Raw genomic sequence first — 12,599 nt, 5'->3', positions numbered from 1 at the left:
CTTGCTTGGTGGCAGCCAATTCCAAAGAGTCACAACAATTAGGACAGGATTTTTTTTCATATTTTACCAAAAGGATTGCATAGAAATTCAAGGCTCTACACAATGATCTGTGCTTCACTGTGGTAGAAAAAGATCCAGAAATTGCTGCTGCTTGATTCATTTGACAGTTCCCTTAAGACTCTGACAAGACACCTGGGGTGTACCTTGACAGGTGACTATGGAGCATGGCTTGGGAAAGCATGGGGAGGTGCTTCTCCTCATTAGTCTTCCAGCTTGTATCTAGTTTAAGGGACTACAATTAAAATCATCTATACAAAACCAGGAAATAGACTATCTACTTAAAAAGGGAGCTAAGGGCTTCCTAGGTGGCACTAGTGGTAAGGAACCTGCCTGTCAATGCAGGAGACTCAAGAGACTTGGGTTTGATCCCTGGGTCGGGAAGATCCCCTGGAGCAGGGCATGTCAACCCTCTCCAGTATTCTTGCCTGGAGAATCCCATGGACAGAGGAGCTTGGTGGCCTACAGTCCATAGATTTGCAAAGAGTTGGACATGCCTGAAGTGACTTAGCACTGTATCTACTATAAGGGAATGAAATGACAATTAAAGGGGTAGAAAATAAGATTTATGAAGGAAAATTGAAGAAGGGGAATGATGATGATAAGTCTGAAGGGATCAGATCCAACATTGGTGCTTGATCCTGTTTTCTCCTCATCCCTGGGCAAGACCTCAGTGTCCCTTTGAAAATCCTCTGATGTGCTTCCAGAAATTGGTTCAAGTTCCATCCTGTTCCTATTCCTATTCTGAACTTCCTTCTAATGGTATTCCTCCTTCCTTCCTCCTCAATTTCTTCATACCTGGTTTGTTTCTGCCTACCCAAGCTTTTAGTTAATTATTTTATTAAGCTGTGCATTTTCTGGGTCCCCACCCTTTTTCTTGACAAGTATTTACCACTCCCATCTAGTGATTAATCAAAGGAAGACTTCCTGGTTTCTGGCACACAGCTTTGCCTACTAAATGTTTTTTTGAATTGAATATTCATAGTATCTTTGCCAGGGCTATATTATATTAGTCTGGACCTTTGTGAATGAGTGACAGAAAATTGGAGAAAATAGTAGGTGTCTATATTCACACCAGTTCCCAGCAGCTTGGTTTCCCATTCCAGCACACTTTGGCGAAGACCTATAGAAGAACATTAATTTTCTCAGACTGGTGAATTAGTTGGAACAGGCCAACTACTATAAAACAGAACTTTAACGTTTCAAAGTTTAAAATTTGGATTAGAAAGCCAAAATAAAGTTTATTTGTCACACGTATTAAAGCCTTTACCTGGTTGGCTGGGTCTACTGGGTAGGTTTCCTCCAAGCAGCAATGTAGGCACTAGATCTTTTCCTTTCTTTTTAGACTTCTCTTTCACTAGGTGCAAGGGGGGAAAAGAGAGAGTAGTGTGTATGTGAGCCCTGAAAGTCATATACATTTCTATTCACACACTATTACCATTCATATACTGTTCATTCCATTCATATTCTATTGACCAACACCCAGTCACAGGGCTCTATTCAACTGCAAAGCCAGCTGTGACATGTTGCCCAGAAGTGTGCTTGGGGAGAAAGAAAAATTCACTTGGTGAACAACTAACTAGTTGTTGGCATAGACGCAGTGAATGAGTCTTTGTTTCTGTTAATCACAAATGGCTTTAACTAAAAGCTAAGAAAAAATATTGCCATCTCAAAGGGTACATACAAAGTCCTCAAAGATCCCTTCAGGTGGGAAACCATTACAGTTTGACACATCAAGTTATAAAAATGAAATATGCTATATTAAAGTCTAATGAAGGTTAAAATATACATGGTGGATATACCAGAATTGTGACTCTGCCAATATAGTACATTTTTCTCATGGCAAAATAATGATCAGTGTTTTAGTGGACATTGAAGACAGTTTGATCATGCTTTGTCATTTTTGCAGGATGTTTGACACCTTCCCATTTCTTCATTTTTCATATTTTCAAAGGAAAAAAATCTCCTGTGTTTATTTGCTAACTTGTGCAATCATGAAAGAATAAATAAACAAATGAGAGAGAGAGAGAGAAAGAAGGAAGGGAGAATTTTCCTTATATACCAGGTAGAATATAAACACCCCTACACTTACCTTTTTGTCCTTTGTTTTATTTATTTATTTATGGCTGCACTGGGTCTTCATTGCTGTGCACGGGCTTTTCTCTAGTTGCAGTGCATGGGCTTCTCATCACGGTAGTGGCTTCTCTTGTTGCAGAGCATGGGCTGTAGGGCTCTTGGGCTTCAGTAGTTCTGGTACACGGATTCAGTTGCCCCAAGGCATGTGGAATCTTCCCGGACAGGGGATCAAACCCATGTCCCCTTCACTGGCAACTGGACCATGAGGGAAGTCTTCCATACTTATGACCATTTTCTGCACTGTTTTGTTGAACAATGGATCCCATTAAACTTTAAGATCTTCCTCTGAACTGTGAAAAACAGGCAGAATTTTATTTCAGGGTTTGTTTTGGCACCAGGTTTAGTGACTTTTCTTTTCTTCTAGTTATATCAGATTATCGCTACATCTATCAGCATTCACTCCTAATACAGGAATATATCAGCCTCTGGGCAGAGTACATAGGAAAAGTAAAGTGCAAGCAGTTTCACAAATACCATAACCTGGAGGAGGTTTGGGAAGCAAACAGAGCCTGGAGAGAATAAGTGGAAACACAGCTACAAATAGAGCTTAAACCAGATAAAATATCAAAGAGGCCAACTTTTTCCTAAAACATAGAACTTTATGAAACCCTCATCGTGGGAGCTCTATGGCCCATTCCAATGGTATCATTAAGTGTAAAGATAGAAGAGACCGGAAGGGCTTCCAAAGAGAACAAGTGGCCTGCACTAACCATTGGGCAGATTTGGTTTTGAAAATTCTGTCTATATTCAAGAATCCAGAGCTTAATGTCTTTCCATATAGTCATTCTTTCCTTCCTTCCTTTTGTATAACATACCTGCAATATGAGAGATGCTGTGCTAGACATGACCCAGTCTATACAGCCTACGGAGGAGTAATAAATTAATATTGTCAAACAGCTCAAGAACTTGGAGGTTACTTTCATTGTTGCAGAAGTTGACTAGCTTGTGCATCTAGACACGGCAACCAGAGGCAGCACCAACACCTGTGAACAAGGTGGAAACCATCCTTGGAAGTGCTGGGTCTTCTCGCCTCTGACTGGGGGATTAAATTGCATTAGAAGTGAAGTGCTCAGGCAAGTGTGTTGGCTGAGTCCCACCCCTGGCTTACCTTCTATCTTTGCAATCTTGTTCATTGGGCCAACATTCACTGAATTACAAATGTATAAGACAGTCCAGGCTGGAGGAGGGTACAGCAACCCACTCCAGTATTCTTGCCTGGAGAATCCCATGGACAGAGGAGCCTAGCAGGCTATAGTCCATGGGGTCCAGGAGAAATGAATGGTGCATGAGACACCACCCAGTGTTTTAGGACTTTACAGTAACTATAATATAAGATGCACAGGGCCATCTGAAAGATACAGTTACAGGCTACAGGGGTGCATATCTCTCCTGGTGAGACTAGAGAAGCTTCAAAGAGGAATCTCTAGAATCTATTTCATTGCATGTTTTAACTGGGTGCCCCAAGTCTCAAATGTACATATACTTTAGCATCTGAACTTTTAACCTACATGTGACTGACTGAGTTTACAACCTGTCCTGAAGTTTACACAGTGTAGGCTAGATTCTTTGCCTTCAGTAGTAACCAGATATACAGAACCCCTTTGGTGCTCAGAACCTATGTAGCTTATGAAGACCTCCCCAGGAATCTTAGGAATCACTACTCCAAATTCCCCTGCCTCTTACAGTAAGTGGAACAACTCCAGTAATTCCAAGTGGTCAAATATTTAAGGCCTGCCTGATTCTGCTGTGTATGTGCTAAGTAGTTTCAGTCGTGTCTGACTCTTTGTGACCCCGTGGACTATAGCCTTCCAGGCTCCTCTGTTCATGGGATTCTCCAGGCAAGAATATTACAGTGGGTTGCCATGCCCTCCTCTGGGGATCTTCCTGACCCAGGGATCAAACTTGCGTCTCCTGTATTACAAGCGGATTCTTTTACCACTGAGCCACTAGGAAAGCCCACCTGATTCTACTCCTGCCTTGCAAACCTGCTCTGTAGAAGGAAAAGGAAAGGCAAACCCAAGGTCACAAAGATTATCTTTTTCCACTTAGATATTTAGAGAGAAGTTTAGAATAAAATATACTCAGAAGCCCCATTGTAAGATGGTTTCCATTAGACCAAATGATTTGTTTTTCTATTGTTTTCCATTCATCTGAAAAGTACATATTTCCTAACAAAAATATAAGTAAATATGTTCAGTATATTGCAGCTCTGTTTTGGACAGATGGTGAGAAAAACTGTCTTGGACCTAAGCATCACACTTATTCCTTTTTACTGTCAGCAAGTTAGGATTAGTCATCTCTCTCTGAAGGAACAAGGACGTGGCTATTTCCCACTGTCTCAACTTCAAGTGCCTAAAACTTTTTCCTGCAAGGAGACAGGGTGCTGTCCAGGGAAATCCCAACACCTGCTGGCTGACCTCTGCTTCAGAAAAGCGAATGTGTTCTGTCCTTATTCATTACATTCATACCTAGAATCCCTTGAGATTCTTTGGTTACTTTTAACATTTGCAAACGATGTGTATCGTCACAGTTTCATGGTCAGTTGAACAGTCACTGATATGGAAAAAGCCTTTTGGATGTAATATCACGGTATAAAGACTTTTGTTTTCACTTCAAAATGGTTAAGAGAAAAATTAGAGACTAGAAATAATGGGAAATAGTCTATGCTGAGAACCTTGAAATACTTCTTATCTGTAAGGTCTAGGATTATGCTTAGAATTAATTCCTGTTCATTATGCTTAGAATTATGCTTAGTATTAATTCCTGTTCACATCCTCCTCACTCCTAGCCCTATTCTCCTTTTGGAAAGATTTTTAAGGAATAAGAACTGATCAAGTGAGGTGGATGAACCTAGCATTTGTTATACAGAGTAAAGTGAGTCAGAAAGATAAAAACAAATATCATATGTTAAGGCAGACATATGGACTCTAGAATGGTACTGATGAACCATTTGTAATGTAGTGATAAGGATTTCAACTCTGAATATTCACTGGAAGGACTGATACTGAAGCTGCAGCTCCAATACTTTGGCCACCTGATTAGAAGAGACGACTCACTGGAAAAGACTGATGCTGGGAAAGATTGAAAGCAAAAGAGAAAAGGGCGGCAGAGGATGAGATGCCTGGATAGCATCACCAACTCAATGGACATGAATTTGTGCAAACTTCAGGAGATAGTGAAGGACAGGGAAGCCTGGGGTGCTACAGTCTACGGGGTTGCAAAGAGTTGGACATGACTGAGCAACAATAGAGGAGCAGACATAGAACAGATTTGTGGACACAGGAAAGGAGGTGTGGGATGAATGGAGAGAGTAGCATTGAAACATATTCATTCTCAAGTGTAAAACAGATAGCAGGGAGCTTAAACCTGGTGCTCTGTGACAACCTAGAGGGGTAGGGTGGGGTGGGAGGTGGGAGGGAAGTTCAAGAAAGAGGGAACATATGTATACCTATGGCTGGTTCATGTTGATGTATGGCAGAAAGCAACACAACACTGTAAAATAATTATCCTTCAATTAAAAATAAATAAATTTTTAAAAAGAAAAAAAAATTAAGAACTGAGTGCTTCAGTGTCTGTCACCATTTTATCTGCATTTTCACACACGTTTTAGCAATTTCGTGAGTCATTTTTTCACTTCCCACAAATAGCATGGGTTAAATGGCACTATGGGAATTTTTTTTTTTTTTAGAGTAATAATTCTGATTTTGGAATCCAAAACGACATCGCTTACATTAATAACACACACATAGACAGCAAACCATCCACCAACGCAGCTGCCTATGAATGTTCTGTAAAGCCAATGACAGTGACTTGTGTTTTGGTGTGTTATCCTTGATCCTTTGGGAAGCAATGTTAAATCAGAGGGGATTGGGGGACCGACCTCATTACATCACAGGTGCTGATTCAGTGTCCTCTAACTCCCCTTCCGAAGGCACGGGCCAGGCTGAGAACTCATCACCCTGCCATGGAAATGTGTGCAAGTGAAAATCCGTGCAGGCTTGTGTGATATTTTTACTGCTGACTCCTAGTGTCCCATTAATAGCATGTTAATGCAATCAAGAAAACACTTTGTCTCCCCGCCCCAGCCCGCAGCTAAACAATCAAACACTTCTAAAATCCTGCAAAACAGCTTTCATTTTAAGGTTCTGATCCAGGGACTTGCCTGACTACATTAGCCAGTGTTCTGACTGCCCCCTAGTGGCTGTTAGGAATCACATTCTCTTGCAAGACGAGAATTTGTCTTTTTGTTTCTTTACCGTGTCTCACAGAAAAACCGGTGTGCTGGGAGTGGTCCTCGAAGAACGCTATGCGTTCCTCTTTGAAAAGAACAAAAAGAATAAGGATGGATTTTAATCTCTGTTTTGTATTACCTTTGCTGCAGTCTGAAAGACTCAACGTCTGAAGTGTTAAGTAAATTAATCCGTGTCTGTTCAGCCTCGGTCAGCGAAGGCGATGGTTTAAGAATAGTCATTCTTTGAGGAACAAACTGCTTTTGTCTGCGCCGCTCAGTTTAAGGGAAAACCAGCTCTGGAATGCTATCCAAGCTCTTCATACTCTACACGATTTCTGCTGCCCCTCTAATTATCAGCCAGAATGCTGATTTGTAATCACCGGCTTTCAATAACTTAAATAGGTAGTTTTTCAGCCAAGTATTTTTATTCAAAATGGGACAGAAGCTAAAATTGCATGTTGAATTTTACCCAGAAGCTGTCGTCTTTTAGGATGTGCCAACTGATGCTGAGCAGTTGTTCATTTTCTTATGACATGTCGGAAGCACTTACTTTATGAATCTAACCAGCAATCTACCTCAAAGTCTACAATTTATATATCAGCTCAGTTGCTTGCCAGAACCAGCACGCAGGGAATTTTAAGATTTAATTCAGTGTACCGAATCATCAAACATAACCACACCCAAGCTCTGTTATTCTTCAGAGACTTTAAAGATTAGCTTTTCATTGTCTGTTTGAATTTCAGAGAGAATCGTCTTGCTAGTTACATTTTTCACTAGTTATTACAAAGATTATTTTGAATAAATTTGTTCATGTGAATAACACTACTACTTACTGTTTCTGTAAAGACCCTAAAAGTCTTTTTGTCTGAATTTTCTTTTCTACTTTTATGTATAAAATGGACCCATTTCTTAATCTCAAAAAGAATTGAATCAGACAGAATCTAGATTCCTTAAGAAAAAAATTTCTCTTGTTTCAAACTTTCTTTTTTAGTCCAATAATTTTGGTCTTCTGGGCCAGAAAAAGAGGTCACTCTGAAAAGTCCCAAAGCTGCAAAATTGCAAAACTGAGAAGCTAGGTTAAAGGTCTTCTGTTTTGTGAAATGTGCTGGATTTTGCCAAGTTTCAGGTTTTGTGTTGAAAAATTGTGTTTTCCTTTGTCTGGGTCCTTGTTGAAAACACAGCTAAGAAGTGAGTAATTGCTGTTAGCAAAGGCAAATAGAAACAGTTGCCTCAGTGCAGCCCAGGTTTTCCAGTTCCCAAGAGGCCCCCACCCCTTCCTTACTGTGGCTTTCCAAAGTCTTCATTCCCGTCTTCAAATCCTCCCCTGAACTCCATACACTCACTCTCAGCAGATTACCTTGGCCATTACCTCACAGAGCAGATAGACTCTATTTACAGACACTACCTTCAAGTTCCTTCCAGTGAGCAGACACACCATCCTCTGCCGTCTTGGAGTGGGGTTGGGGAGGAGGGCAAGGAGGCTGATTTTCCAAAACCCGTCCCTCCCCCTCAATCCTCCTTCCTCAGGGCCCTTGCTCAAACCTGTCTCTTCTCTCTTGATACATCTTCAATCTCCTACTCATCATTGACTCCATTCCCTCAGCATATAAACCTGACACCGTCTCTCCCAGAGGATTGACTTAGGGCCCATGAAAGTCCAAGCCACAGCTCCCAGCTTCCTCCTAAACACGGAGGCCACAGGTGACTCCTCTGACAGAAGTTGCCGTGTTTTCAGTGCCCTGGCCCTACCACTCTGGCCTCAGGGAACTGGATTATGATGGGTGCTGTAGTCCAAGGCAGCAGATGTAAAGGCTGTGGGCTTCTGTGGTGGCTTAGATGGTAAAGAATCCGCCTGCAATGTGGGAGACCTGGGTTTGATATCTGGGTTGGGAAGATCCCCTGAAGAAGGGAGCAGCTACCCAATCCAGTATTCTTGCCTGGAGAATTCCACAGACAGAGGAGTCTGGCGGGCTACAGTCCATGGGGTCACAAAGAGTTGGACACTGTCGAGTGACTTTCAGAAAAAAAAAAAAAGGCTGTTACCAAAGGCAGCTCAAATGTGAGAGCCAAAATTACATGGTGTCTGAGTCCTGTTTGAATTCCTCTTTGCACGCAATAGAAAATGATCCTGCCTAATTTAACCTCAGCAGGAAATTCACTGGAAGGATGTCTGTGGTTCATACATCGACAGGGGTCTGGAGGAGCTGACTTAGAAAAGAGGCAAAAACCAAGGAGCTCTGAAGAGCTCTGCTGTGAAGAGCGCAGTGAGTGTAGTTCAGGAAAAGTATGTTCTGTTGGCTCCATCTGCTCCTCCTCCGAGGCAGTGGTCTGCAGCTGTGTTTGCAGCTGACTTGTCTGACTGGCTTAGGCTGAATGGCAGGCTTGCTCAGTAAGTGGGCCGGGTGGGAAGAGAGCACATCGGCTCACTGGCTACTGTGTGGGAAGCAGGTTCTGTCCTTACAGCTACACATAATAGGAGATTCCCCCGAAAGGGGATTGGATTGCTCCCAGGAGTTGGGTGCTGGACAACCCAAACCAACAGATGGTGACTCTAGTTGGTTCTCTAACACAATTGGTACTGAGTCTGAATTTGTACTGCTAGCCACATGATGGGCCAAAAAACTGAGAGATGAGTTGTTGGGGCAAGGAATAGGACTTAATTTGGGAGTCCAGCCAACTAAAAAGATGGTAGACTTGTGTCCCAAAGAATCATCTTAGGTGACTTATAATTCAGCCTTCTTTTATACGAAAAGGGGAAGAGGTGTGGCTGGTTGTTATAAATTTCCTGATGATGGAGTCCTTTCTTCTTGCAGCTGTCCACATAGGTTTGATGTTTATAGTGTTTCTATAAACCTCTAATAAGACAAGTGTTATTGTCTGTTCTGCAGAATTTTTTTTTAATCTCTGTATGAATGGGAAAGTATTGTACCTTCAGGGGTCAGAGCCCTGAGAATAGGCTATGCTGTGTATTTCAGACTAGAGGCAATATTGTTTTACAAAGGTGACTGAGCACAGGCAACAGAGCACAAAGGTTGGAGCTAAAGGAATAAAACTAACATGGAGTCGGGTTTGTTCTTCTCTGCCGCACAATGAGATGCTCTCCTGAAGAGCATGAATGGGAGACACACATAACAGAGAAATAGAAAGCAGTGGAAAGGGAGAAGCAGAGAGAAACAAAGATAAGACTCAGAGACGGTGGGGCTTAGAGAAGTATCATGAAAGTATCAGGGGAGAACTGATGACCATAGGTGCTGGGACTCTGGAGCTGGCTCAGTTCTGGAAGAGCAAGTGGTGTTTCCTAGCTCACAGGCTTTGGAGTCAGAGAATCATGGGTGTCCCTGAGATTCAAACCTCAGCTTAACTGGGTGACCTTGGACATGGTTTTTAATCACTGTGTACTCACTTTCCTCATTGGTAAAAATTGTACCAACATCATTTAGGTGAAACAACAGTATGATAATGTATATAATAACAATGCATATGCTGAGCAGAGTTCATGGCTATTATATGTTACCTGTTACCATTACTATTTTTATTTTATGTCTCCCATGATTTTTTTCAAATGCTATTCTATTCCTTTTATCTTCACAGGAAATTCCACTTCACCTTTCAAGATCCAGCTCAGATGCTACCATCTCTGCAAACCCATCCATGAATTTTCCTCTTGCCCTATGTGGGACTAATAATTAAGGTCAGCACTTATTGAGTGACTTCTGTATGCAACATGTAGTATTTTTCTAAATACTAGAAAAATCGAAGATGTCAGAGACACAGTTTGATTACTCAACAGCCTACAATCTAAAGGGAGAAGCAAAGGTGTAAACACACAACTTTAATGTTGTCCAGTAAAAACCGTGATAGATTTTGCTTTACATTTTCTTCCACCCAATCATATATCTACTGCAGCAATTTTGCCCTTATGATCTAGTTATTTGCATGTCTACCTCTCTCAGTAGGCTGTACACTTTTTAACCTCAAGAATATATCTTTTTATCTCTAGAATATTAGGCACTCAATATATTTTTTGAATAAAGTATGATTCCATTATGTTTTCAACCAAAACCTTATTGATTTTCAGACATGCCATTTCCAATGGGTTATTACTATTAAAAAGTTTTATTCTGAAATTTCACAAGTTATTTCCTGACCCAAAGTGAAGATTTAGTCTCTGTTCAATGTCATCACCTCTAATCTGGTTGATATCTGAATAGAGGGAGGGAGATGTGTCTGGGATCGCCAGGCTGAAACTTAGAATAAAGCTCCCATTTGAAGATAAAGCTCCAGGTTTGGAGAGCCATGAGGAGGGGAAGTAGGGCTAGGGGAGCAGGGGGAGCCAGAGATGGAGCTGGACAGACACATGACAGGTGGGAGTAATTCAGGGAGGAGCAGGGAGAAAGGGGAGACACTCAGAAGCATCCCCCGCGTGTGAGAAGGAAGAGAGCCCAGTGTGATCAGAGCAGAACCAGGCAGAGAACGGGATCCAGAAAGGTAATGGGGATGAGGGAGAAGGATTTTCATAATTTATTTGGGGAGTTGTGTGAAACACTGGCATGTCTAACAAAGGTGTGGGGAAGGTTGGATGAATTACCTAATTGTAGCAAGGAGGGATGTATGGAAGTGTCAAAGTAGTGGTCCCTGGTGTCAAGTGGGAGAGTCATCATCCCAGCTCCAGGTGAGCCAGGATGAGTGGACTCGAGAAGGGATGAGGACCCATGTAGCAGGGCTCAATTGTAGTGTTCCTCGTCCAAGTGAGACTCATACCCAAAATATGTCTGGCTCCTCTAGTCGTTCATGGGATCATTCACCTATTGGAAATGTCATTTTCTCTGCTTTTGACTTGCTGGACCAGTTTTGTCAATGGCAATTTCATCTCTGGATCTTCCTAACCACAATCTGTGTTAATGGACAAACGTTGTTTGAAAACATCTTAAAGCATTATAGAAGTGCTGTATGACCATTTTTTCCTTATGTGACTTAGACTTGGTAACTTTACAATTTTGTTTTATCTTCTTTGGCTGACTATCTTGATCAATCAAGCCAAATGGAAATAGAGCCCACTTAGGTGGGAGCAGAGCATGGGCAAATAGACTTTGTCAAGGAGAGCTGACACTCTTTTAGGGCTGCAAAGTGAGAGCCAAAATGTCAGTTGCTCAGTTGTGGCTCTTTGTGACCCCCATGGGCTATAGCCCTCCAGGCTCCTCTGTCCATGGAATTCTCCAGGCAAAAATACTGGAGTGGGTAGCCATTCCCTTCTCCAGGGGACCTTCCCTACCCAGGGATCAAACCTGATTCTCCTGCATTGCAGCAGATTCTTTACCATCTGAGCCACCAGGGAAGCCCCAGGGATGTAGAAAACACTGTTCAATTTCTTCATTTTGTAAATGTGCAAACTGAACTCAAAGAGGTCACATGATGTGCCAAGCCATTCCATAGGAGCGGAAATAGGAGGTTGTATTTCCTCTCCTAGTTGAATCATTATAGAATCATTGATATTTTTTAGAGACAGTTGAAAAAAACATCTATTCTCTAGCACTGGGTAAGTGGAGGATAAATTTTTTTTAATTTAAATCAGATTTTATTTACATGTCCTTCATGAATAATCTCCTTTCCAAGAGGCGTATGGTCTATTTTGAGGATCAGTGGGGAATTTGAGAAGGACAATGAAATGATCAGATTTATACTTTAGGAAGATATTCTGGCAGGAGTATTTTTCAGTACAGGAAAGTGTTAGAAAACTATATCTATCAAAAACTTTTCACTTTTTAAAAATTAATACAAGCCAGTTCTTCTGGCATGATTCATGTCTTGGGCATGTATAAGAAATATATTACTTTTTTGCTATGATCATATTATTTCCAGATTTGGCCATATGTTTCTCCTTGAATTGACTTGGTTCAGATGGTTGAAACCTTTGTTTGAGTTGCTTATAATAGCGATGACCCATTTGGTGTCATTATGCTCAGTGCTGTTTTATTTAGAACCCTGTGTAATATGGAGTAATACATCTGTCAAGTTGCAATCATCAGTGGAGGCTCTCTAGGAACCCACTTCAAAGCTGGAGTGTGATGTACCCTATACTTACAAACTATTTGACTCACTGCTTTAGAATGAAACATTGCTGTTTGATTTATGAGGCCTGGGACCTTAGTTCATTTATTAACTGTGTGTATAATTA

At 41.4% G+C, this 12,599-nt stretch overlaps 1 long non-coding RNA gene across 1 annotated transcript in view; it reads left to right on the top strand.

Annotated features, from left to right (window-relative positions):
- The window catches only part of LOC122447585, a 172,539-nt gene extending 162,440 nt beyond the window's left edge, over window positions 1-10,099 (top strand). Inside the window, exon 3 of the long non-coding RNA XR_006271295.1 lies at window positions 10,016-10,099. This is a non-coding gene — a long non-coding RNA (uncharacterized LOC122447585). The remainder of the gene's footprint in view (window positions 1-10,015) is intronic.
- Window positions 10,100-12,599: the final 2,500 nt, after the last annotated feature.

The sequence above is a fragment of the Cervus canadensis genome, chromosome 9 (assembly GCF_019320065.1).
Source record: "Cervus canadensis isolate Bull #8, Minnesota chromosome 9, ASM1932006v1, whole genome shotgun sequence".
In the NCBI taxonomy this organism is placed as follows: Eukaryota; Metazoa; Chordata; class Mammalia; order Artiodactyla; family Cervidae; genus Cervus; species Cervus canadensis.
Note: the sequence above shows the minus strand (reverse complement) of the source record. Positions and strands in the feature narration are given on the sequence as shown.